This window comes from Salminus brasiliensis, chromosome 11 (assembly GCF_030463535.1).
Source record: "Salminus brasiliensis chromosome 11, fSalBra1.hap2, whole genome shotgun sequence".
NCBI classification, from domain to species: Eukaryota; Metazoa; Chordata; class Actinopteri; order Characiformes; family Bryconidae; genus Salminus; species Salminus brasiliensis.
This window is the reverse complement of record NC_132888.1, coordinates 31,278,352-31,297,367: the sequence shown is the minus strand read 5'-3', so window position 1 is coordinate 31,297,367 and position 19,016 is coordinate 31,278,352. Positions and strand designations below refer to the sequence as shown.

At 39.1% G+C, this 19,016-nt stretch overlaps 47 pseudogenes; all 47 read left to right on the top strand.

Moving 5' to 3' along the window:
• Positions 1 to 121: 121 nt before the first annotated feature.
• Positions 122 to 240, top strand: LOC140570414 (5S ribosomal RNA; annotated as a pseudogene).
• A 185-nt stretch (positions 241 to 425) lies between these two features.
• Positions 426 to 544, top strand: LOC140568353 (5S ribosomal RNA; annotated as a pseudogene).
• A 185-nt stretch (positions 545 to 729) lies between these two features.
• On the top strand, positions 730 to 848 carry LOC140571130 (5S ribosomal RNA; annotated as a pseudogene).
• Positions 849 to 1,033: 185 nt separating this feature from the next.
• LOC140572615 (5S ribosomal RNA) lies at positions 1,034 to 1,152 on the top strand (annotated as a pseudogene).
• A 182-nt stretch (positions 1,153 to 1,334) lies between these two features.
• Positions 1,335 to 1,453, top strand: LOC140567079 (5S ribosomal RNA; annotated as a pseudogene).
• Positions 1,454 to 1,638: 185 nt separating this feature from the next.
• LOC140567677 (5S ribosomal RNA) lies at positions 1,639 to 1,757 on the top strand (annotated as a pseudogene).
• A 185-nt stretch (positions 1,758 to 1,942) lies between these two features.
• On the top strand, positions 1,943 to 2,061 carry LOC140567271 (5S ribosomal RNA; annotated as a pseudogene).
• A 185-nt stretch (positions 2,062 to 2,246) lies between these two features.
• On the top strand, positions 2,247 to 2,365 carry LOC140567260 (5S ribosomal RNA; annotated as a pseudogene).
• Positions 2,366 to 2,550: 185 nt separating this feature from the next.
• LOC140567962 (5S ribosomal RNA) lies at positions 2,551 to 2,669 on the top strand (annotated as a pseudogene).
• Positions 2,670 to 2,891: 222 nt separating this feature from the next.
• Positions 2,892 to 3,010, top strand: LOC140572603 (5S ribosomal RNA; annotated as a pseudogene).
• Positions 3,011 to 3,184: 174 nt separating this feature from the next.
• LOC140566868 (5S ribosomal RNA) lies at positions 3,185 to 3,303 on the top strand (annotated as a pseudogene).
• A 185-nt stretch (positions 3,304 to 3,488) lies between these two features.
• LOC140572982 (5S ribosomal RNA) lies at positions 3,489 to 3,607 on the top strand (annotated as a pseudogene).
• Positions 3,608 to 3,792: 185 nt separating this feature from the next.
• On the top strand, positions 3,793 to 3,910 carry LOC140567062 (5S ribosomal RNA; annotated as a pseudogene).
• Positions 3,911 to 4,132: 222 nt separating this feature from the next.
• Positions 4,133 to 4,251, top strand: LOC140572446 (5S ribosomal RNA; annotated as a pseudogene).
• Positions 4,252 to 4,436: 185 nt separating this feature from the next.
• LOC140571894 (5S ribosomal RNA) lies at positions 4,437 to 4,555 on the top strand (annotated as a pseudogene).
• Positions 4,556 to 4,740: 185 nt separating this feature from the next.
• Positions 4,741 to 4,859, top strand: LOC140570909 (5S ribosomal RNA; annotated as a pseudogene).
• A 185-nt stretch (positions 4,860 to 5,044) lies between these two features.
• On the top strand, positions 5,045 to 5,163 carry LOC140566401 (5S ribosomal RNA; annotated as a pseudogene).
• Positions 5,164 to 5,348: 185 nt separating this feature from the next.
• On the top strand, positions 5,349 to 5,467 carry LOC140571893 (5S ribosomal RNA; annotated as a pseudogene).
• Positions 5,468 to 5,652: 185 nt separating this feature from the next.
• LOC140570908 (5S ribosomal RNA) lies at positions 5,653 to 5,771 on the top strand (annotated as a pseudogene).
• A 185-nt stretch (positions 5,772 to 5,956) lies between these two features.
• On the top strand, positions 5,957 to 6,075 carry LOC140567421 (5S ribosomal RNA; annotated as a pseudogene).
• A 185-nt stretch (positions 6,076 to 6,260) lies between these two features.
• Positions 6,261 to 6,379, top strand: LOC140573376 (5S ribosomal RNA; annotated as a pseudogene).
• A 185-nt stretch (positions 6,380 to 6,564) lies between these two features.
• LOC140567690 (5S ribosomal RNA) lies at positions 6,565 to 6,683 on the top strand (annotated as a pseudogene).
• A 185-nt stretch (positions 6,684 to 6,868) lies between these two features.
• Positions 6,869 to 6,987, top strand: LOC140572614 (5S ribosomal RNA; annotated as a pseudogene).
• A 185-nt stretch (positions 6,988 to 7,172) lies between these two features.
• LOC140568359 (5S ribosomal RNA) lies at positions 7,173 to 7,291 on the top strand (annotated as a pseudogene).
• A 185-nt stretch (positions 7,292 to 7,476) lies between these two features.
• Positions 7,477 to 7,595, top strand: LOC140570907 (5S ribosomal RNA; annotated as a pseudogene).
• A 185-nt stretch (positions 7,596 to 7,780) lies between these two features.
• On the top strand, positions 7,781 to 7,899 carry LOC140570906 (5S ribosomal RNA; annotated as a pseudogene).
• Positions 7,900 to 8,084: 185 nt separating this feature from the next.
• Positions 8,085 to 8,203, top strand: LOC140568175 (5S ribosomal RNA; annotated as a pseudogene).
• A 185-nt stretch (positions 8,204 to 8,388) lies between these two features.
• LOC140571892 (5S ribosomal RNA) lies at positions 8,389 to 8,507 on the top strand (annotated as a pseudogene).
• A 185-nt stretch (positions 8,508 to 8,692) lies between these two features.
• Positions 8,693 to 8,811, top strand: LOC140573218 (5S ribosomal RNA; annotated as a pseudogene).
• Positions 8,812 to 8,996: 185 nt separating this feature from the next.
• Positions 8,997 to 9,115, top strand: LOC140567419 (5S ribosomal RNA; annotated as a pseudogene).
• A 185-nt stretch (positions 9,116 to 9,300) lies between these two features.
• On the top strand, positions 9,301 to 9,419 carry LOC140573375 (5S ribosomal RNA; annotated as a pseudogene).
• Positions 9,420 to 9,604: 185 nt separating this feature from the next.
• On the top strand, positions 9,605 to 9,723 carry LOC140567688 (5S ribosomal RNA; annotated as a pseudogene).
• A 185-nt stretch (positions 9,724 to 9,908) lies between these two features.
• Positions 9,909 to 10,027, top strand: LOC140572613 (5S ribosomal RNA; annotated as a pseudogene).
• A 185-nt stretch (positions 10,028 to 10,212) lies between these two features.
• On the top strand, positions 10,213 to 10,331 carry LOC140568358 (5S ribosomal RNA; annotated as a pseudogene).
• Positions 10,332 to 10,516: 185 nt separating this feature from the next.
• On the top strand, positions 10,517 to 10,635 carry LOC140570245 (5S ribosomal RNA; annotated as a pseudogene).
• A 185-nt stretch (positions 10,636 to 10,820) lies between these two features.
• On the top strand, positions 10,821 to 10,939 carry LOC140573374 (5S ribosomal RNA; annotated as a pseudogene).
• Positions 10,940 to 11,124: 185 nt separating this feature from the next.
• On the top strand, positions 11,125 to 11,243 carry LOC140572735 (5S ribosomal RNA; annotated as a pseudogene).
• A 185-nt stretch (positions 11,244 to 11,428) lies between these two features.
• LOC140572269 (5S ribosomal RNA) lies at positions 11,429 to 11,547 on the top strand (annotated as a pseudogene).
• Positions 11,548 to 16,316: 4,769 nt separating this feature from the next.
• On the top strand, positions 16,317 to 16,435 carry LOC140573207 (5S ribosomal RNA; annotated as a pseudogene).
• Positions 16,436 to 16,657: 222 nt separating this feature from the next.
• On the top strand, positions 16,658 to 16,776 carry LOC140573209 (5S ribosomal RNA; annotated as a pseudogene).
• A 185-nt stretch (positions 16,777 to 16,961) lies between these two features.
• LOC140572399 (5S ribosomal RNA) lies at positions 16,962 to 17,080 on the top strand (annotated as a pseudogene).
• Positions 17,081 to 17,265: 185 nt separating this feature from the next.
• On the top strand, positions 17,266 to 17,384 carry LOC140566634 (5S ribosomal RNA; annotated as a pseudogene).
• A 185-nt stretch (positions 17,385 to 17,569) lies between these two features.
• LOC140572611 (5S ribosomal RNA) lies at positions 17,570 to 17,688 on the top strand (annotated as a pseudogene).
• Positions 17,689 to 17,873: 185 nt separating this feature from the next.
• Positions 17,874 to 17,992, top strand: LOC140566885 (5S ribosomal RNA; annotated as a pseudogene).
• A 185-nt stretch (positions 17,993 to 18,177) lies between these two features.
• Positions 18,178 to 18,296, top strand: LOC140572118 (5S ribosomal RNA; annotated as a pseudogene).
• Positions 18,297 to 18,481: 185 nt separating this feature from the next.
• On the top strand, positions 18,482 to 18,600 carry LOC140566623 (5S ribosomal RNA; annotated as a pseudogene).
• A 185-nt stretch (positions 18,601 to 18,785) lies between these two features.
• LOC140567202 (5S ribosomal RNA) lies at positions 18,786 to 18,904 on the top strand (annotated as a pseudogene).
• Positions 18,905 to 19,016: the final 112 nt, after the last annotated feature.

Here is a 19,016-nt window from a genome sequence, read left to right as displayed (position 1 = left end):
GTAGTTGAAACTCAATTGTGTTGTAAATGTTGATGTGTTGAAATGGAATGCTTTTGCTTGGCTTTGAACAAATATGGTCTTAGCTATGAAATTTGAATCCTCTAGTTTGCAAAGTTTTTCTGCTTACGGCCATTCCACCCTTAGAATACCTGATCTCGTCTGATCTCAGAAGCTACCTAGGGTTGGGCCTGGTTAGTAGTTGAATGGGAGACTGTCTGGGAATACCAGGTGTTGTAAGCTTTTCCAATCCTGCAAACAATTAAAGCTTACATTTCCATGTTATTTACATGTTTTACACAAATTTGTAGTTGAAACTCTTTTGTGTTGTAAATGTTGATGTGTTGAAATGGAATGCTTTTGCTTGGTTTTGAACAAATATGGTCTTAGCTATGAAATTTGAATCCTCTAGTTTGCAAGGTGCTTCTGCTTACGGCCATTCCACCCTTAGAATGCCTGATCTCGTCTGATCTCAGAAACTGCCTAGGGTTGGGCCTCATTAGTCCTTGAATGGGAGACTGTCTGGGAATACCAGGTGTTGTAAGCTTTTCCAATCCTGCAAACAATTAAAGCTTACATTTCCATGTTATTTACATCTTTTGCACAAATTTGTAGTTGAAACTCTTTTGTGTTGTAAATGTTGATGTGTTGAAATGGAATGCTTTTGCTTGGTTTTGAACAAATATGGTCTTAGCTATGAAATTTGAATCCTCTAGTTTGCAAGGTGCTTCTGCTTACGGCCATTCCACCCTTAGAATGCCTGATCTCGTCTGATCTCAGAAGCTACGTACGGTTGGGCCTGGTTAGTACTTGATTGGGAGACTGTCTGGGAATACCAGGTGTTGTAAGCTTTTCCAATCCTGCAAACAATTAAAGCTTACATTTCCATGTTATTTACATTTTTTGCACAAATTTGTAGTTGAAACTCTATTGTGTTGTAAATGTTGATGTGTTGAAATGGAATGCTTTTGCTTGGTTTTGAACAAATATGGTCTTAGCTATGAAATTTGAATCCTCTAGTTTGCAAGGTGCTTCTGCTTACGGCCATCCCACCCTTAGAATGCCCGATCTCGTCTGATCTCAGAAGCTACCTAGGGTTGGGCCTGGTTAGTACTTGAATGGGAGACTGTCTGGGAAAACCAGGTGTTGTAAGCTTTTCCAATCCTGCAAACAATTAAAGCTTACATTTCCATGTTATTTAGATCTTTTGCACAAATTTGTAGTTGAAACTCTTTTGTGTTGTAAATGTTGTGTTGAAATGGAATGCCTTTGCTTGTTTTTGAACCAATATGGTCTTAGCTATGAAATTTGAATCCTCTAGTTTGCAAGGTGCTTCTGCTTACGGCCATTCCACCCTTAGAATGCCTGATCTCGTCTGATCTCAGAAGCTACCTAGGGTTGGGCACAGTTAGTACTTGAATGGGAGACTGTCTGGGAATACCAGGTGTTGTAAGCTTTTCCAATCCTGCAAACAATTAAAGCTTACATTTCCATGTTATTTAAATCTTTTGCACAAATTTGTAGTTGAAACTCTTTTGTGTTGTAAATGTTGATGTGTTGAAATGGAATGCTTTTGCTTGGTTTTGAATAAATATCGTCTTAGCTATGAAATTTGAATCCTCTAGTTTGCTAGGTGCTTCTGCTTACGGCCATTCCACACTCAAAATGACTGATCTCGTCTGATCTCAGAAGCTGTCTAGGGTTGGGCCTGGTTAGTACTTGAATGGGAGACTGTCTGGGAATACCAGGTGTTGTAAGCTTTTCCAATCCTGCAAACAATTAAAGCTTACATTTCCATGTTATTTACATCTTTTGCACAAATTTGTAGTTGAAACTCTTTTGTGTTGTAAATGTTGATGTGTTGAAATGGAATGCTTTTGCTTGGTTTTGAACAAATATGGTCTTAAATATAAAATTTGAATCCTCTAGTTTGCAAGGTGTTTTTGCTTACGGCCATTCCACCCTTAGAATGCCTGATCTCGTCTGATCTCAGAAGCTACTTAGGGTTGGGCCTGGTTAGTACTTGAATGGGAGACTGTCTGGGAATACCAGGTGTTGTAAGCTTTTCCAATCCTGCAAACAATTAAAGCTTACATTTCCATGTTATTTACATCTTTTGCACAAATTTGTAGTTGAAACTCTTTTGTGTTGTAAATGTTGATGTCTTGAAATGGAATGCTTTTGCTTTGTTTTGAACAAATATGGTCTTAGCTATGAAATTTGAATCCTCTAGTTTGCAAGGTGTTTTTGCTTACGGCCATTCCACCCTTAGAATGCCTGATCTCGTCTGATCTCAGAAGCTACTTAGGGTTGGGCCTGGTTAGTACTTGAATGGGAGACTGTCTGGGAATACCAGGTGTTGTAAGCTTTTCCAATCCTGCAAACAATTAAAGCTTACATTTCCATGTTATTTACATCTTTTGCACAAATTTGTAGTTGAAACTCTTTTTTGTTGTAAATGTTGATGTGTTGAAATGGAATGCTTTTGCTTGGTTTTGAACAAATATGGTCTTAGCTATGAAATTTGAATCCTCTAGTTTGCAAGGTCCTTCTGCTTATGGCCATTCCACCCGTAGAATGCCTGATCTCGTCTGATCTCAGAAGCTACCTAGGATTGGGCCTGTTTAGTACTTGATTGGGAGACTGTCTGGGAATACCAGGTGTTGTAAGCTTTTCCAATCCTGCAAACAATTAAAGCTTACACTTCCATGTTATTTATATCTTTTGCACTTATTTGTAGTTGACACTCTTTTGTGTGGTAAATGTTGATGTGTTGAAATGGAATGCTTTGTGTTGTAAATGTTGATGTGTTGAAATGGAATGCTTTTGCTTGGTTTTGAACAAATATGGTCTTAGCTATGAAATTTGAATCCTCTAGTTTGCTAAGTGCTTGTGCTTACGGCCATTCCACCCTTAGAATCCCTGATCTTGTCTGATCTCAGAAACTACCTAGGGTTGGGCCTGGTTAGTACTTGAATGGGAGACTGTCTGGGAATACCAGGTGTTGTAAGCTTTTCCAATCCTGCAAACAATTAAAGCTTACATTTCCATGTTATTTACAAATTTGTGGTTGAAACTCTTTTGTGTTGTAAATATTGATGTGTTGAAATGGAATGCTTTTGCTTGGTTTTGAACAAATATGGTCTTAGCTATGAAATTTGAATCCTCTAGTTTGCTAGGTGCTTCTGCTTACGGCCATTCCACACTCAGAATGCCTGATCTTATCTGATCTCAGAAGATACCTAGGGTTGGGCCTGGTTAGTACTTGAATGGGAGACTGTCTGGGAATACCAGGTGTTGTAAGCTTTTCCAATCCTGCAAACAATTAAAGCTTACATTTCCATGTTATTTACATCTTTTGCACAAATTTGTAGTTGAAACTCATTTGTGTTGTAAATGTTGATGTGTTGAAATGGAATGCTTTTGCTTGGTTTTGAACAAATATGGTCTTAGCTATGAAATTTGAATCCTCTAGTTTGCTAAGAGTTTCTGTTTACGGCCATTCCACCCTTAGAATGCCTGATCTTGTCTGATCTCAGAAGCTACCTAGGGTTGGGCCTGGTTAGTACTTGAATGGGAGACTGTCTGGGAATACCAGGTGTTGTAAGCTTTTCCAATCCTGCAAACAATTAAAGATTACACTTCCATGTTATTTATATCTTTTGCACTTATTTGTAGTTGACACTCTTTTGTGTTGTAAATGTTATTGTGTTGAAATGGAATGCTTTTGCTTGGTTTTGAACAAATATGGTCTTAGCTATGAAATTTGAATCCTCTAGTTTGCAAAGTCCTTCTGCTTACGGCTTTCCACCCTTAGAATGCCTGATCTCGTCTGATCTCAGAAGCTACCTAGGGTTGGGCCTGGTTAGTACTTGAATGGGAGACTGTCTGGGAATACCAGGTGTTGTAAGCTTTTCCAATCCTGCAAACAATTAAAGCTTACATTTCCATGTTATTTACATCTTTTGCACAAATTTGTAGTTGAAACTCTTTTGTGTTGTAAATGTTGATGTGTTCAAATGGAATGCTTTGTGTTGTAAATGTTGATGTGTTGAAATGGAATGCTTTTGCTTGGTTTTGAACAAATATGGTCTTAGCTATGAAATTTGAATCCTCTAGTTTTCAAGGTGCTTCTGCTTGCGGCCATTCCACCCTTAGAATGCCTGAGCTCGTCTGATCTCAGAAGCTACATAGGGTTGGGCCTGGTTAGTACTTGAATGGGAGACTGTCTGGGAATACCAGGTGTTGTAAGCTTTTCCAATCCTGCAAACAATTAAAGCTTACATTTCCATGTTATTTACATCTTTTGCACAAATTTGTAGTTGAAACTCTTTTGTGTTGTAAATGTTGATGTGTTGAAATGGAATGCTTTTGCTTGGTTTTGAACAAATATGGTCTTAGCTATGAAATTTGAATCCTCTAGTTTCCTAGGTCCTTCTGCTTACGGCCATTCCACCCTTAGAATGCCTGATCTCGTCTGATCTCAGAAACTACCTAGGGTTGGGCCTGCTTAGTACTTGAATGGGAGACTGTCTGGGAATACCAGGTGTTGTAAGCTTTTCCAATCCTGCAAACAATTAAAGCTTACATTTCCATGTTATTTACAACTTTTGCACAAATTTGTAGTTGAAACTCTTTTCTGTTGTAAATGTTGATGTGTTGAAATGGAATGCTTTTGCTTGGTTTTGAACAAATATGGTCTTAGCTATGAAATTTGAATCCTCTAGTTTGCAAGGTGCTTCTGCTTGCGGCCATTCCACCCTTAGAATGCCTGATCTCGTCTGATCTCAGAAGCTACCTAGGGTTGGGCCTGGTTAGTACTTGAATGGGAGACTGTCTGGGAATACCAGGTGTTGTAAGCTTTTCCAATCCTGCAAACAATTAAAGCTTACATTTCCATGTTATTTACATCTTTTGCACAAATTTGTAGTTGAAACTCTTTTGTGTTGTAAATGTTGATGTGTTGAAATGGAATGCTTTTGCTTGGTTTTGAACAAATATGGTCTTAGCTATGAAATTTGAATCCTCTAGTTTGCAAGGTGCTTCTGCTTGCGGCCATTCCACCCTTAGAATGCCTGATCTCGTCTGATCTCAGAAGCTACCTAGGGTTGGGCCTGGTTAGTACTTGAATGGGAGACTGTCTGGGAATACCAGGTGTTTTAAGCTTTTCCAATCCTGCAAACAATTAAAGCTTACATTTCCATGTTATTTACATCTTTTGCACAAATTTGTAGTTGAAACTCTTTTGTGTTGTAAATGTTGATGTGTTGAAATGGAATGCTTTTGCTTGGTTTTGAACAAATATGGTCTTAGCTATGAAATTTGAATCCTCTAGTTTCCTAGGTCCTTCTGCTTACGGCCATTCCACCCTTAGAATGCCTGATCTCGTCTGATCTCAGAAACTACCTAGGGTTGGGCCTGCTTAGTACTTGAATGGGAGACTGTCTGGGAATACCAGGTGTTGTAAGCTTTTCCAATCCTGCAAACAATTAAAGCTTACATTTCCATGTTATTTACATCTTTTGCACAAATTTGTAGTTGAAACTCTTTTCTGTTGTAAATGTTGATGTGTTGAAATGGAATGCTTTTGCTTGGTTTTGAACAAATATGGTCTTAGCTATGAAATTTGAATCCTCTAGTTTGCAAGGTGCTTCTGCTTGCGGCCATTCCACCCTTAGAATGCCTGATCTCGTCTGATCTCAGAAGCTACCTAGGGTTGGGCCTGGTTAGTACTTGAATGGGAGACTGTCTGGGAATACCAGGTGTTGTAAGCTTTTCCAATCCTGCAAACAATTAAAGCTTACATTTCCATGTTATTTACATCTTTTGCACAAATTTGTAGTTGAAACTCTTTTGTGTTGTAAATGTTGATGTGTTGAAATGGAATGCTTTTGCTTGGTTTTGAACAAATATGGTCTTAGCTATGAAATTTGAATCCTCTAGTTTGCAAGGTGCTTCTGCTTGCGGCCATTCCACCCTTAGAATGCCTGATCTCGTCTGATCTCAGAAGCTACCTAGGGTTGGGCCTGGTTAGTATTTGAATGGGAGACTGTCTGGGAATACCAGGTGTTTTAAGCTTTTCCAATCCTGCAAACAATTAAAGCTTACATTTCCATGTTATTTACATCTTTTGCACAAATTTGTAGTTGAAACTCTTTTGTGTTGTAAATGTTGATGTGTTGAAATGGAATGCTTTTGCTTGGTTTTGAACAAATATGGTCTTAGCTATGAAATTTGAATCCTCTAGTTTTCAAGGTGCTTCTGCTTGCGGCCATTCCACCCTTAGAATGCCTGATCTCGTCTGATCTCAGAAGCTACCTAGGGTTGGGCCTGGTTAGTACTTGAATGGGAGACTGTCTGGGAATACCAAGTGTTGTAAGCTTTTCCAATCCTGCAAACAATTAAAGCTTACATTTCCATGTTATTTACATCTTTTGCACAAATTTGTAGTTGAAACTCTTTTGTGTTGTAAATGTTGATGTGTTGAAATGGAATGCTTTTGCTTGGTTTTGAACAAATATGGTCTTAGCTATGAAATTTGAATCCTCTAGTTTGCAAGGTGCTTCTGCTTACGTCCATTCCACCCTTAGAATCCTTGATCTTGTCTGATCTCAGAAACTACCTCGGGTTGGGCCTGGTTAGTACTTGAATGGGAGACTGTCTGGGAATACCAGGTGTTGTAAGCTTTTCCAATCCTGCAAACAATTAAAGCTTACATTTCCATGTTATTTACATCTTTTGCACAAATTTGTAGTTGAAACTCTTTTGTGTTGTAAATGTTGATGTGTTGAAATGGAATGCTTTTGCTTGGTTTTGAACAAATATGGTCTTAGCTATGAAATTTGAATCCTCTAGTTTGCAAGGTGCTTCTGCTTACGGCCATCCCACCCTTAGAATGCCCGATCTCGTCTGATCTCAGAAGCTACCTAGGGTTGGGCCTGGTTAGTACTTGAATGGGAGACTGTCTGGGAAAACCAGGTGTTGTAAGCTTTTCCAATCCTGCAAACAATTAAAGCTTACATTTCCATGTTATTTACATCTTTTGCACAAATTTGTAGTTGAAACTCTTTTGTGTTGTAAATGTTGATGTGTTGAAATGGAATGCTTTTGCTTGGTTTTGAACAAATATGGTCTTAGCTATGAAATTTGAATCCTCTAGTTTGCAAGGTGCTTCTGCTTATGGCCATTCCACCCTTAGAATGCATGATCTTGTCTGATCTCAGAAGCTACCTAGGCTTGGACCTGGTTAGTACTTGAATGGGAGACTGTCTGGGAATACCAGGTGTTGTAAGCTTTTCCAATCCTGCAAACAATTAAAGCTTACATTTCCATGTTATTTACATCTTTTGCACAAATTTGTAGTTGAAACTCTTTTGTGTTGCAAATGTTGATGTGTTGAAATGGAATGCTTTTGCTTGGTTTTGAACAAATATGGTCTTACCTATGAAATTTGAATCCTCTAGTTTGCAAGGTCCTTCTGCTTGCGGCCATTCCACCCTTAGAATGCCTGATCTCGTCTGATCTCAGAAGCTACCTAGGGTTGGGCCTGGTTAGTACTTGAATGGGAGACTGTCTGGGAATACCAGGTGTTGTAAGCTTTTCCAATCCTGCAAACAATTAAAGCTTACATTTCCATGTTATTTACATCTTTTGCACAAATTTGTAGTTGAAACTCTTTTGTGTTGTAAATGTTGATGTGTTGAAATGGAATGCTTTTGCTTGGTTTTGAACAAATATGGTCTTAGCTATGAAATTTGAATCCTCTAGTTTGCAAGGTGCTTCTGCTTGCGGCCATTCCACCCTTAGAATGCCTGATCTCGTCTGATCTCAGAAGCTACCTAGGGTTGGGCCTGGTTAGTACTTGAATGGGAGACTGTCTGGGAATACCAGGTGTTGTAAGCTTTTCCAATCCTGCAAACAATTAAAGCTTACATTTCCATGTTATTTACATCTTTTGCACAAATTTGTAGTTGAAACTCTTTTGTGTTGTAAATGTTGATGTGTTGAAATGGAATGCTTTTGCTTGGTTTTGAACAAATATGGTCTTAGCTATAAAATTTGAATCCTCTAGTTTGCTAGGTGCTTCTGCTTACGGCCATTCCACCCTTAGAATGCCTGATCTCGTCTGATCTCAGAAGCTACCTAGGGTTGGGACTGGTTAGTATTTGAATGGGAGACTGTCTGGGAATACCAGGTGTTTTAAGCTTTTCCAATCCTGCAAACAATTAAAGCTTACATTTCCATGTTATTTACATCTTTTGCACAAATTTGTAGTTGAAACTCTTTTGTGTTGTAAATGTTGATGTGTTGAAATGGAATGCTTTTGCTTGGTTTTGAACAAATATGGTCTTAGCTATGAAATTTGAATCCTCTAGTTTCCTAGGTCCTTCTGCTTACGGCCATTCCACCCTTAGAATGCCTGATCTCGTCTGATCTCAGAAACTACCTAGGGTTGGGCCTGCTTAGTACTTGAATGGGAGACTGTCTGGGAATACCAGGTGTTGTAAGCTTTTCCAATCCTGCAAACAATTAAAGCTTACATTTCCATGTTATTTACATCTTTTGCACAAATTTGTAGTTGAAACTCTTTTCTGTTGTAAATGTTGATGTGTTGAAATGGAATGCTTTTGCTTGGTTTTGAACAAATATGGTCTTAGCTATGAAATTTGAATCCTCTAGTTTGCAAGGTGCTTCTGCTTGCGGCCATTCCACCCTTAGAATGCCTGATCTCGTCTGATCTCAGAAGCTACCTAGGATTGGGCCTGGTTAGTACTTGAATGGGAGACTGTCTGGGAATACCAGGTGTTGTAAGCTTTTCCAATCCTGCAAACAATTAAAGCTTACATTTCCATGTTATTTACATCTTTTGCACAAATTTGTAGTTGAAACTCTTTTGTGTTGTAAATGTTGATGTGTTGAAATGGAATGCTTTTGCTTGGTTTTGAACAAATATGGTCTTAGCTATGAAATTTGAATCCTCTAGTTTGCAAGGTGCTTCTGCTTGCGGCCATTCCACCCTTAGAATGCCTGATCTCGTCTGATCTCAGAAGCTACCTAGGGTTGGGCCTGGTTAGTATTTGAATGGGAGACTGTCTGGGAATACCAGGTGTTTTAAGCTTTTCCAATCCTGCAAACAATTAAAGCTTACATTTCCATGTTATTTACATCTTTTGCACAAATTTGTAGTTGAAACTCTTTTGTGTTGTAAATGTTGATGTGTTGAAATGGAATGCTTTTGCTTGGTTTTGAACAAATATGGTCTTAGCTATGAAATTTGAATCCTCTAGTTTTCAAGGTGCTTCTGCTTGCGGCCATTCCACCCTTAGAATGCCTGATCTCGTCTGATCTCAGAAGCTACCTAGGGTTGGGCCTGGTTAGTACTTGAATGGGAGACTGTCTGGGAATACCAAGTGTTGTAAGCTTTTCCAATCCTGCAAACAATTAAAGCTTACATTTCCATGTTATTTACATCTTTTGCACAAATTTGTAGTTGAAACTCTTTTGTGTTGTAAATGTTGATGTGTTGAAATGGAATGCTTTTGCTTGGTTTTGAACAAATATGGTCTTAGCTATGAAATTTGAATCCTCTAGTTTGCAAGGTGCTTCTGCTTACGTCCATTCCACCCTTAGAATCCTTGATCTTGTCTGATCTCAGAAACTACCTCGGGTTGGGCCTGGTTAGTACTTGAATGGGAGACTGTCTGGGAATACCAGGTGTTGTAAGCTTTTCCAATCCTGCAAACAATTAAAGCTTACATTTCCATGTTATTTACATCTTTTGCACAAATTTGTAGTTGAAACTCTTTTGTGTTGTAAATGTTGATGTGTTGAAATGGAATGCTTTTGCTTGGTTTTGAACAAATATGGTCTTAGCTATGAAATTTGAATCCTCTAGTTTGCAAGGTGCTTCTGCTTACGGCCATCCCACCCTTAGAATGCCCGATCTCGTCTGATCTCAGAAGCTACCTAGGGTTGGGCCTGGTTAGTACTTGAATGGGAGACTGTCTGGGAAAACCAGGTGTTGTAAGCTTTTCCAATCCTGCAAACAATTAAAGCTTACATTTCCATGTTATTTACATCTTTTGCACAAATTTGTAGTTGAAACTCTTTTGTGTTGTAAATGTTGATGTGTTGAAATGGAATGCTTTTGCTTGGTTTTGAACAAATATGGTCTTAGCTATGAAATTTGAATCCTCTAGTTTGCAAGGTGCTTCTGCTTATGGCCATTCCACCCTTAGAATGCATGATCTTGTCTGATCTCAGAAGCTACCTAGGCTTGGACCTGGTTAGTACTTGAATGGGAGACTGTCTGGGAATACCAGGTGTTGTAAGCTTTTCCAATCCTGCAAACAATTAAAGCTTACATTTCCATGTTATTTACATCTTTTGCACAAATTTGTAGTTGAAACTCTTTTGTGTTGCAAATGTTGATGTGTTGAAATGGAATGCTTTTGCTTGGTTTTGAACAAATATGGTCTTACCTATGAAATTTGAATCCTCTAGTTTGCAAGGTCCTTCTGCTTGCGGCCATTCCACCCTTAGAATGCCTGATCTCGTCTGATCTCAGAAACTACCTAGGGTTGGGCCTGGTTAGTACTTGAATGGGAGACTGTCTGGGAATACCAGGTGTTGTAAGCCTTTCCAATCCTGCAAACAATTAAAGCTTACATTTCCATGTTATTTACATCTTTTGCACAAATTTGTAGTTGAAACTCTTTTGTGTTGTAAATGTTGATGTGTTGAAATGGAATGCTTTTGCTTGGTTTTGAACAAATATGGTCTTAGCTATGAAATTTGAATCCTCTAGTTTTCAAGGTGCTTCTGCTTGCGGCCATTCCACCCTTAGAATGCCTGATCTCGTCTGATCTCAGAAGCTACCTAGGGTTGGGCCTGGTTAGTACTTGAATGGGAGACTGTCTGGGAATACCAAGTGTTGTAAGCTTTTCCAATCCTGCAAACAATTAAAGCTTACATTTCCATGTTATTTACATCTTTTGCACAAATTTGTAGTTGAAACTCTTTTGTATTGTAAATGTTGATGTGTTGAAATGGAATGCTTTTGCTTGGTTTTGAACAAATATGGTCTTAGCTATGAAATTTGAATCCTCTAGTTTGCAAGGTGCTTTTGCTTAAGGCCATTCCACCCTTAGAATGCCTGATCTCGTCTGATCTCAGAAGCTACTTAGGGTTGGGCCTGGTTAGTACTTGAATGGGAGACTGTCTGGGAATACCAGGTGTTGTAAGCTTTTCCAATCCTGCAAACAATTAAAGCTTACATTTCCATGTTATTTACATCTTTTGCACAAATTTGTAGTTGAAACTCTTTTGTGTTGTAAATGTTATTTTGTTGAAATGGAATGCTTTTGCTTGGTTTTCAACAAATATGGTCTTAGCTATGAAATTTGAATCCTCTAGTTTGCAAGGTATTTCTGCTTACGACCATTCCACCCTTAGAATGCCTGATCTCGTCTGATCTCAGAAGCTACCTAGGGTTGGGCACGGTTAGTACTTGAATGGGAGACTGTCTGGGAAAACCAGGTGTTGTAAGCTTTTTCAATCCTGCAAACAATTAAAGCTTACATTTCCATGTTATTTACATCTTTTGCACAAATTTGTAGTTGAAACTCTTTTGTGTTGTAAATATTGATGTGTTGAAATGGAATGCTTTTGCTTGGTTTTGAACAAATATGGTCTTAGCTATGAAATTTGAATCCTCTAGTTTGCTATGTGCTTCTGCTTACGGCCATTCCACACTCAGAATGCCTGATCTCGTCTGATCTCAGAAGATACCTAGGGTTGGGCCTGGTTAGTACTTGAATGGGAGACTGTCTGGGATGTTAGAAATCCGGCGTTCAGGAGTCAGGAGACTGGATCTTCAGTGTTGATGAGTTTATTGGTACACACAGAGATGTACAACTCGATCGGTCACGGTCAACCCAGTCTGATTAGGGGTATTTTGAGAGGGCCTTATATACATTGGAAATTGTGGGAGGAGAAAGGTTGATGAAGAGGAGTTTAAGGAGGGGTAGAAGGGGGATGAAGGATAAACCACATGAAAGTAATGTTAGAAAAGACCATATTTTCTCTCAATTCCCCCTTTGATTCTCCCTCATGGAGAATCACAAAACAATATTAAGACTAAGTACAATACATATGTACAATAAGAAGTCGAAAACAAAAACAAACAAAATAAACAAAATAAAAGGCAATAACTATACAAAAACAGGGCAGTGCCTATTTCTATATTATTATGCTAAAGAATGTCACATTGAAGTTGTCCATGGCTGCAACTTCCTGAAAAATACCATAGAGAGTTTTTTTCTGTGTCTGTGAGCAGTCACAGTGTGTGTCCAAGTTATGTTTGTGAACATCAGCCGATGGTAGATCATCCAAGTAGTCCAGTGGTCAGTTGGTTCTTCGAGTCTGAAGCTTGGGTGCAATGTGTAAACTATTCTTGCCATTCTCAATGAACAGGAGCACTGTCTGGCTCCAACTGATCTGTAACACAGAAGTAACATTGCGCAGTAAACTGTTCATTGTTGTTGGGAATTTTTTACCATTAGTATACCTGCTCATCCCCACTATCTGTCCCTCAGAGGAGGCTGCTATGGTAATGCATAGTGTGTTAAAAGTCTTCACCAAAGGGTTGGCCCCTATGGCATAAAAACCATAGTTCTTCCCTGAGGCTCTGTGCATTACCCACCTCTTCTCTTTACTGACCCTATTATTTCGTTCTGATGAGCAGATACAACCTTACAGTAAGAAACATGAATAACTGTTTCCTTTACATTTCACTGCTGAATCAGTGATTAGCATAACCTGAAATGGGCCACCCCATCTAAGTTCTAAGGACTGTTCGTCACTGTTTCCTCACCAAGATCCATTGACCTTTCAGCAAGTAGCACAGTTTTGGCTAACTAATCTTGTTAGTTATATGAACTTAGCATTCCTCAAACGTGTGAAAACATTTTTGCTACACTACTGTAACCAGGTAGTGTGATGCTAGTGTCACATCATCTGGAGACCTTTTCACACCATTATTTAGCCATATCTATTATTTCACAGATCAGTGGTTCACTCTAGTGTTCACTCTAAATGTACAATAGGGCCATGTTGCCCAGGGTTATCTTTAAGCAGATCGTATAGTGTTTTTTTTTTTTTAAATGTAGCATTACTTACAAGGCCTAAGAAAGCTTGGCAATTAGTGCACTGTGCTTGGCAGTGGCATTGCGATAACTGCAGCTTCTCTACAAGGCACAATTCCTCTAGAACCCTGGGTAACAAATTGTCCAGAGTGTGTACACCATCACACCACAACTGAACTGCTTCAGGACTGACCTTATGTCCCTTGCTTACATAAAAAAACAGTAAAAAAGAATCAATAAGTGCATTTATGCATTTGATATGCATTTTCTCATTCACACTACTTGGGTGTCATTAACATGATACAGTAAGTATGGTGAGTTCAATTCTGTGGACTGTTTAGTTTAAACCACAGCAGGAGGAACTGTTGATGTCCCTATGACTCTCTGTATTCCATTGAATATCAGAAACAACTGCTCTGTGACTCCCTGCAAGGTCCTTAACGTCAAAGACAATTGCTCTTGTGAAATCCCTGCTGGGCTTCCCTGTGAAAACCCCCCAGAATAATTTCCCACTAGGTTGTCTCTCAACCTTGCACCCTTATTGTGGCTATCTGCCCGCTTTTTGCGACATACTCTAGAAAAGTGACCAATTTGATGACAGTAATGACACTGTTTCTTCTTATTAGAGAACCTCTTGCTTGCATCTGAGTTAGAGCTAGTCTCTGTGAGGACATGGATTGATGCTGGAACATGGCATGGTTCTAGATCAATGTCCAATCGGTCAAGTTCATTCTTAAGGTCACTCCACTTAGTTTGCCGCCAATTTGGAACAGCAGTCACCAGAGCTTGTTTTAGATCTGTCCGTAGTGACTCAACCAGCTGTCCAAAATGGGGACCATCAGTTGTACTGTCAATGTTATCACCATTGTATTGATGAATACCTGAGTGACACAAAAAGACTCTTTCAAACCTCTCACAGAAGTCTGCTGCAGACTCTCCCTTTCTTTGTCTACATTTGGTTATCTGTGTCCAGTCAGTTGTTTTATGGCATTGACAGCTAATCCAATCATTGAATGCTTTCCATCCCCCTTCAAGGTTCTGGCCATTGTTACCCATAGCATTTAACACCTTTTTAGCAAGCTGTCTACTGTCTGCAACGTTAAGTACCTGGCTTGCTATAGCTACAGCATCATTGGGGTGCAAAGAGTAGAGATTCCTTTTCTTATGCATGAGGTCAATGAAATCAAGCCCCATTTTCCTTGGATGCTTAAACTCCTTAGACAACTTGTCCAAAGTATCTGCATCTAAAGGAACATGACCAATTTCTACACTGGTTTCAGTACCTCGGCATTTTGCGTGATTAAGTACTTCAGAAGATACAATGGTTACAGGTCTCATCTGAACTCGCCTTGCACTAGCATGTTCAGAACCCTCGTCAGAGGATGAAGATTCTGATCCATCAGAATGAACAGTCTCATTGCCTTTGTCGTTTACAGATAATTCAGGATACAGCCTTACTGTTACTTGAGAATCTCCATCCTCTGTGTAACATGGCTGACCTGCTGGAGGGGCAACAGAAGGACACTGGCACCTTGATTTAGTTTTACAACTAGCATGCTGCTGTTCAACTTCTGACAGGTTTTGCTGAAGTGTCTTACATGTTCTTTTGGCATTTATGGTAGCTGTTTTATGCCGTCTGCATTCACTAATTAGTTCTAAGATCTTTCCCTGAGCTTCCTTTAACTCATCTTCCATATACTTTAACTTGCATTTCCAATATTGCTTAATTACAAAAAGACACTTCTTCACTGAGTCATGCTTAAGGCCATAACCTAAAGCTACCTTACACTCAGCAAAAGTCCATTCTCTATCAGCAGAGAAACCTTTGGATGAAAAGTACTGAGTTATCTTTTGCTCATTAATCTGTTTTTTCACTATGCCATTGATTACCTTTTCAAAATCAGAATCAGTCCACTGAGGCATTTCAGTCCCTCCCTTAACTAAGGTGCTGCTTTTATAGTTAAGAGGCTTCCATGAGTCTTTACCAAGATTCTGAGTATGTTGGCCTTTTCTGGACATAGTGAGGAAACAGGAGAACAAAACCAAGTTTTCTTCTTATTAACTACAGAAGAACAAAAACACAACTCATCAGTAACAAACAAACCTCTCTCTGTTCAGAGAGGATTCTGGTTACAAACGTTACGTTTAACAGTAACAAAACAAACTTCTCTCCTTTAGAGAGGATAACAGCCACAAAACACTAGGTTTCTATCAGTGACAAACAACAAACTTCCCTCAGAAATAGAGAGGATAACAGCCACAAAACACTAGGTTTCTATCAGTGACAAACAACAAACTTCCCTCAGAAATAGAGAGGATAACAGCCACAAAACACTAGGTTTCTATCAGTGACAAAAAACCAAACTTCCCTCAAAAAAACAGAGAGGATAACAGCCACAAAACACTAGGTTTCTATCAGTGACAAACAACCAAACTTCCCTCCAAAACAGAGAGGATAACAGCCACAAAACACTAGGTTTTTATCAGTGACAAACAACCAAACTTCCCTCAAACAGAGAGGATAACAGCCACAAAACACTAAGTTTCTATCAGTGACAAACAACAAAACTTCTCTTCTTTCAGAGAGGCTAACAATTACTGACTCCTCTGTCTTAGGAAACCAGAATTTCTCTTCGATTCGAAATGGCGTTTACTCACCAAGAAGGTTTCAGTAGGCCATCCGGGTCACGGCACCACATTGTTAGAAATCCGGCGTCCAGGAGACAGATTCAGGAGTCAGGAGACTGGATCTTCAGTGTTGATGAGTTTATTGGTACACACAGAGATGTACAACTCGATCGGTCACGGTCAACCCAGTCTGATTAGGGGTATTTTGAGAGGGCCTTATATACATTGGAAATTGTGGGAGGAGAAAGGTTGATGAAGAGGAGTTTAAGGAGGGGTAGAAGGGGGATGAAGGATAAACCACATGAAAGTAATGTTAGAAAAGACCATATTTTCTCTCAGGGAATACCAGGTGTTGTAAGCTTTTCCAATCCTGCAAACAATTAAAGCTTACATTTACATGTTATTTACATCTTTTGCACAAATTTGTAGTTGAAATTCTTTTGTGTTGTAAATATTGATGTGTTGAAATGGAATGCTTTTGCTTGGTTTTGAACAAATATGGTCTTAGCTATGCAATTTGAATCCTCTCGTTTGCTATGTGCTTCTGCTTACGGCCATTCCACACTCAGAATGCCTGATCTCGTCTGATCTCAGAAGATACCTAGGGTTGGGCCTGGTTAGTACTTGAATGGGAGACTGTCTGGGAATACCAGGTGTTGTAAGCTTTTCCAATCCTGCAAACAATTAAAGCTTACATTTCCATGTTATTTATATCTTTTGCGCTTATTTGTAGTTGACACTCTTTTGTGTGGTAAATGTTGATGTGTTGAAATGGAATGCTTTGTGTTGTAAATGTTGATGTGTTGAAATGGAATGCTTTTGCTTGGTTTTGAACAAATATGGTCTTAGCTATGAAATTTGAATCCTCTAGTTTGCAAGGTGCTTCTGCTTACGGCCATTCCACCCTTAGAATGCCTGATCTCGTCTGATCTCAGAAGCTACCTAGGGTTGGGCACGGTTAGTACTTGAATGGGAGACTGTCTGGGAAAACCAGGTGTTGTAAGCTTTTCCAATCCTGCAAACAATTAAAGCTTACATTTCCATGTTATTTACATCTTTTGCACAAATTTGTAGTTGAAACTCTTTTGTGTTGTAAATGTTGATGTGTTGAAATGGAATGCTTTTGCTTGGTTTTGAACAAATATGGTCTTAGCTATGAAATTTGAATCCTCTAGTTTGCAAGGTGCTTCTGCTTACGGCCATTCCACCCTTAGAATGCCTGATCTCGTCTGATCTCAGAAGCTACCTAGGGTTGGGCCTGGTTAGTGCTTGAATGGGAGACTGTCTGGGAATACCAGGTGTTGTAAGCTTTTCCAATCCTGCAAACAATTAAAGCTTACATTTCCATGTTATTTACATCTTTTGCACAAATTTGTAGTTGAAACTCTTTTGTGTTGTAAATGTTGATGTGTTGAAATGGAATGCTTTTGCTTGGTTTTGAACAAATATGGTCTTAGCTATGAAATTTGAATCCTCTAGTTTCCTAGGTCCTTCTGCTTACGGCCATTCCACCCTTAGAATGCCTGATCTCGTCTGATCTCAGAAACTACCTAGGGTTGGGCCTGGTTAGTACTTGAATGGGAGACTGTCTGGGAATACCAGGTGTTGTAAGCTTTTCCAATCCTGCAAACAATTAAAGCTTACATTTCCATGTTATTTACATCTTTTGCACAAATTTGTAGTTGAAACTCTTTTGTGTTGTAAATGTTGATGTGTTGAAATGGAATGCTTTTGCTTGGTTTTGAACAAATATGGTCTTAGCTATGAAATTTGAATCCTCTAGTTTGCAAGGTGCTTCTGCTTACGGCCATCCCACCCTTAGAATGCCCGATCTCGTCTGATCTCAGAAGCTACCTAGGGTTGGGCCTGGTTAGTACTTGAATGGGAGACTGTCTGGGAAAACCAGGTGTTGTAAGCTTTTCCAATCCTGCAAACAATTAAAGCTTACATTTCCATGTTATTTACATCTTTTGCACAAATTTGTAGTTGAAACTCTTTTGTGTTGTAAATGTTGATGTGTTGAAATGGAATGCTTTTGCTTGGTTTTGAACAAATATGGTCTTAGCTATAAAATTTGAATCCTCTAGTTTGCTAGGTGCTTCTGCTTACGGCCATTCCACCCTTAGAATGCCTGATCTCGTCTGATCTCAGAAGCTACCTAGGGTTGGGCCTGGTTAGTATTTGAATGGGAGACTGTCTGGGAATACCAGGTGTTTTAAGCTTTTCCAATCCTGCAAACAATTAAAGCTTACATTTCCATGTTATTTACATCTTTTGCACAAATTTGTAGTTGAAACTCTTTTGTGTTGTAAATGTTGATGTGTTGAAATGGAATGCTTTTGCTTGGTTTTGAACAAATATGGTCTTAGCTATGAAATTTGAATCCTCTAGTTTCCAAGTTCCTTCTGCTTACGGCCATTCCACCCTTAGAATGCCTGATCTCGTCTGATATCAGAAACTACCTAGGGTTGGGCCTGGTTAGTACTTGAATGGGAGACTGTCTGGGAATACCAGGTGTTGTAAGCTTTTCCAATCCTGCAAACAATTAAAGCTTACATTTCCATGTTATTTACATCTTTTGCACAAATTTGTAGTTGAAACTCTTTTGTGTTGTAAATGTTGATGTGTTGAAATGGAATGCTTTTGCTTGGTTTTGAACAAATATGGTCTTAGCTATGAAATTTGAATCCTCTAGTTTCCAAGTTCCTTCTGCTTACGGCCATTCCACCCTTAGAATGCCTGATCTCGTCTGATCTCAGAAACTACCTAGGGTTGGGCCTGGTTAGTACTTGAATGGGAGACTGTCTGGGAATACCAGGTGTTGTAAGCTTTTCCAATCCTGCAAACAATTAAAGCTTACATTTCCATGTTATTTACATCTTTTGCACAAATTTGTAGTTGAAACTCTTTTGTGTTGTAAATGTTGATGTGTTGAAATGGAATGCTTTTGCTTGGTTTTGAACAAATATGGTCTTAGCTATGAAATTTGAATCCTCTAGTTTGCTATGTGCTTCTGCTTACGGCCATTCCACACTCAGAATGCCTGATCTCGTCTGATCTCAGAAGATACCTAGGGTTGGGCCCGGTTAGTACTTGAATGGGAGCCTGTCTGGGAAAACCAGGTGTTGTAAGCTTTTCCAATCCTGCAAACAATTAAAGCTTACATTTCCATGTTATTTACATCTTTTGCACAAATTTGTAGTTGAAACTCTTTTGTGTTGTAAATGTTGATGTGTTGAAATGGAA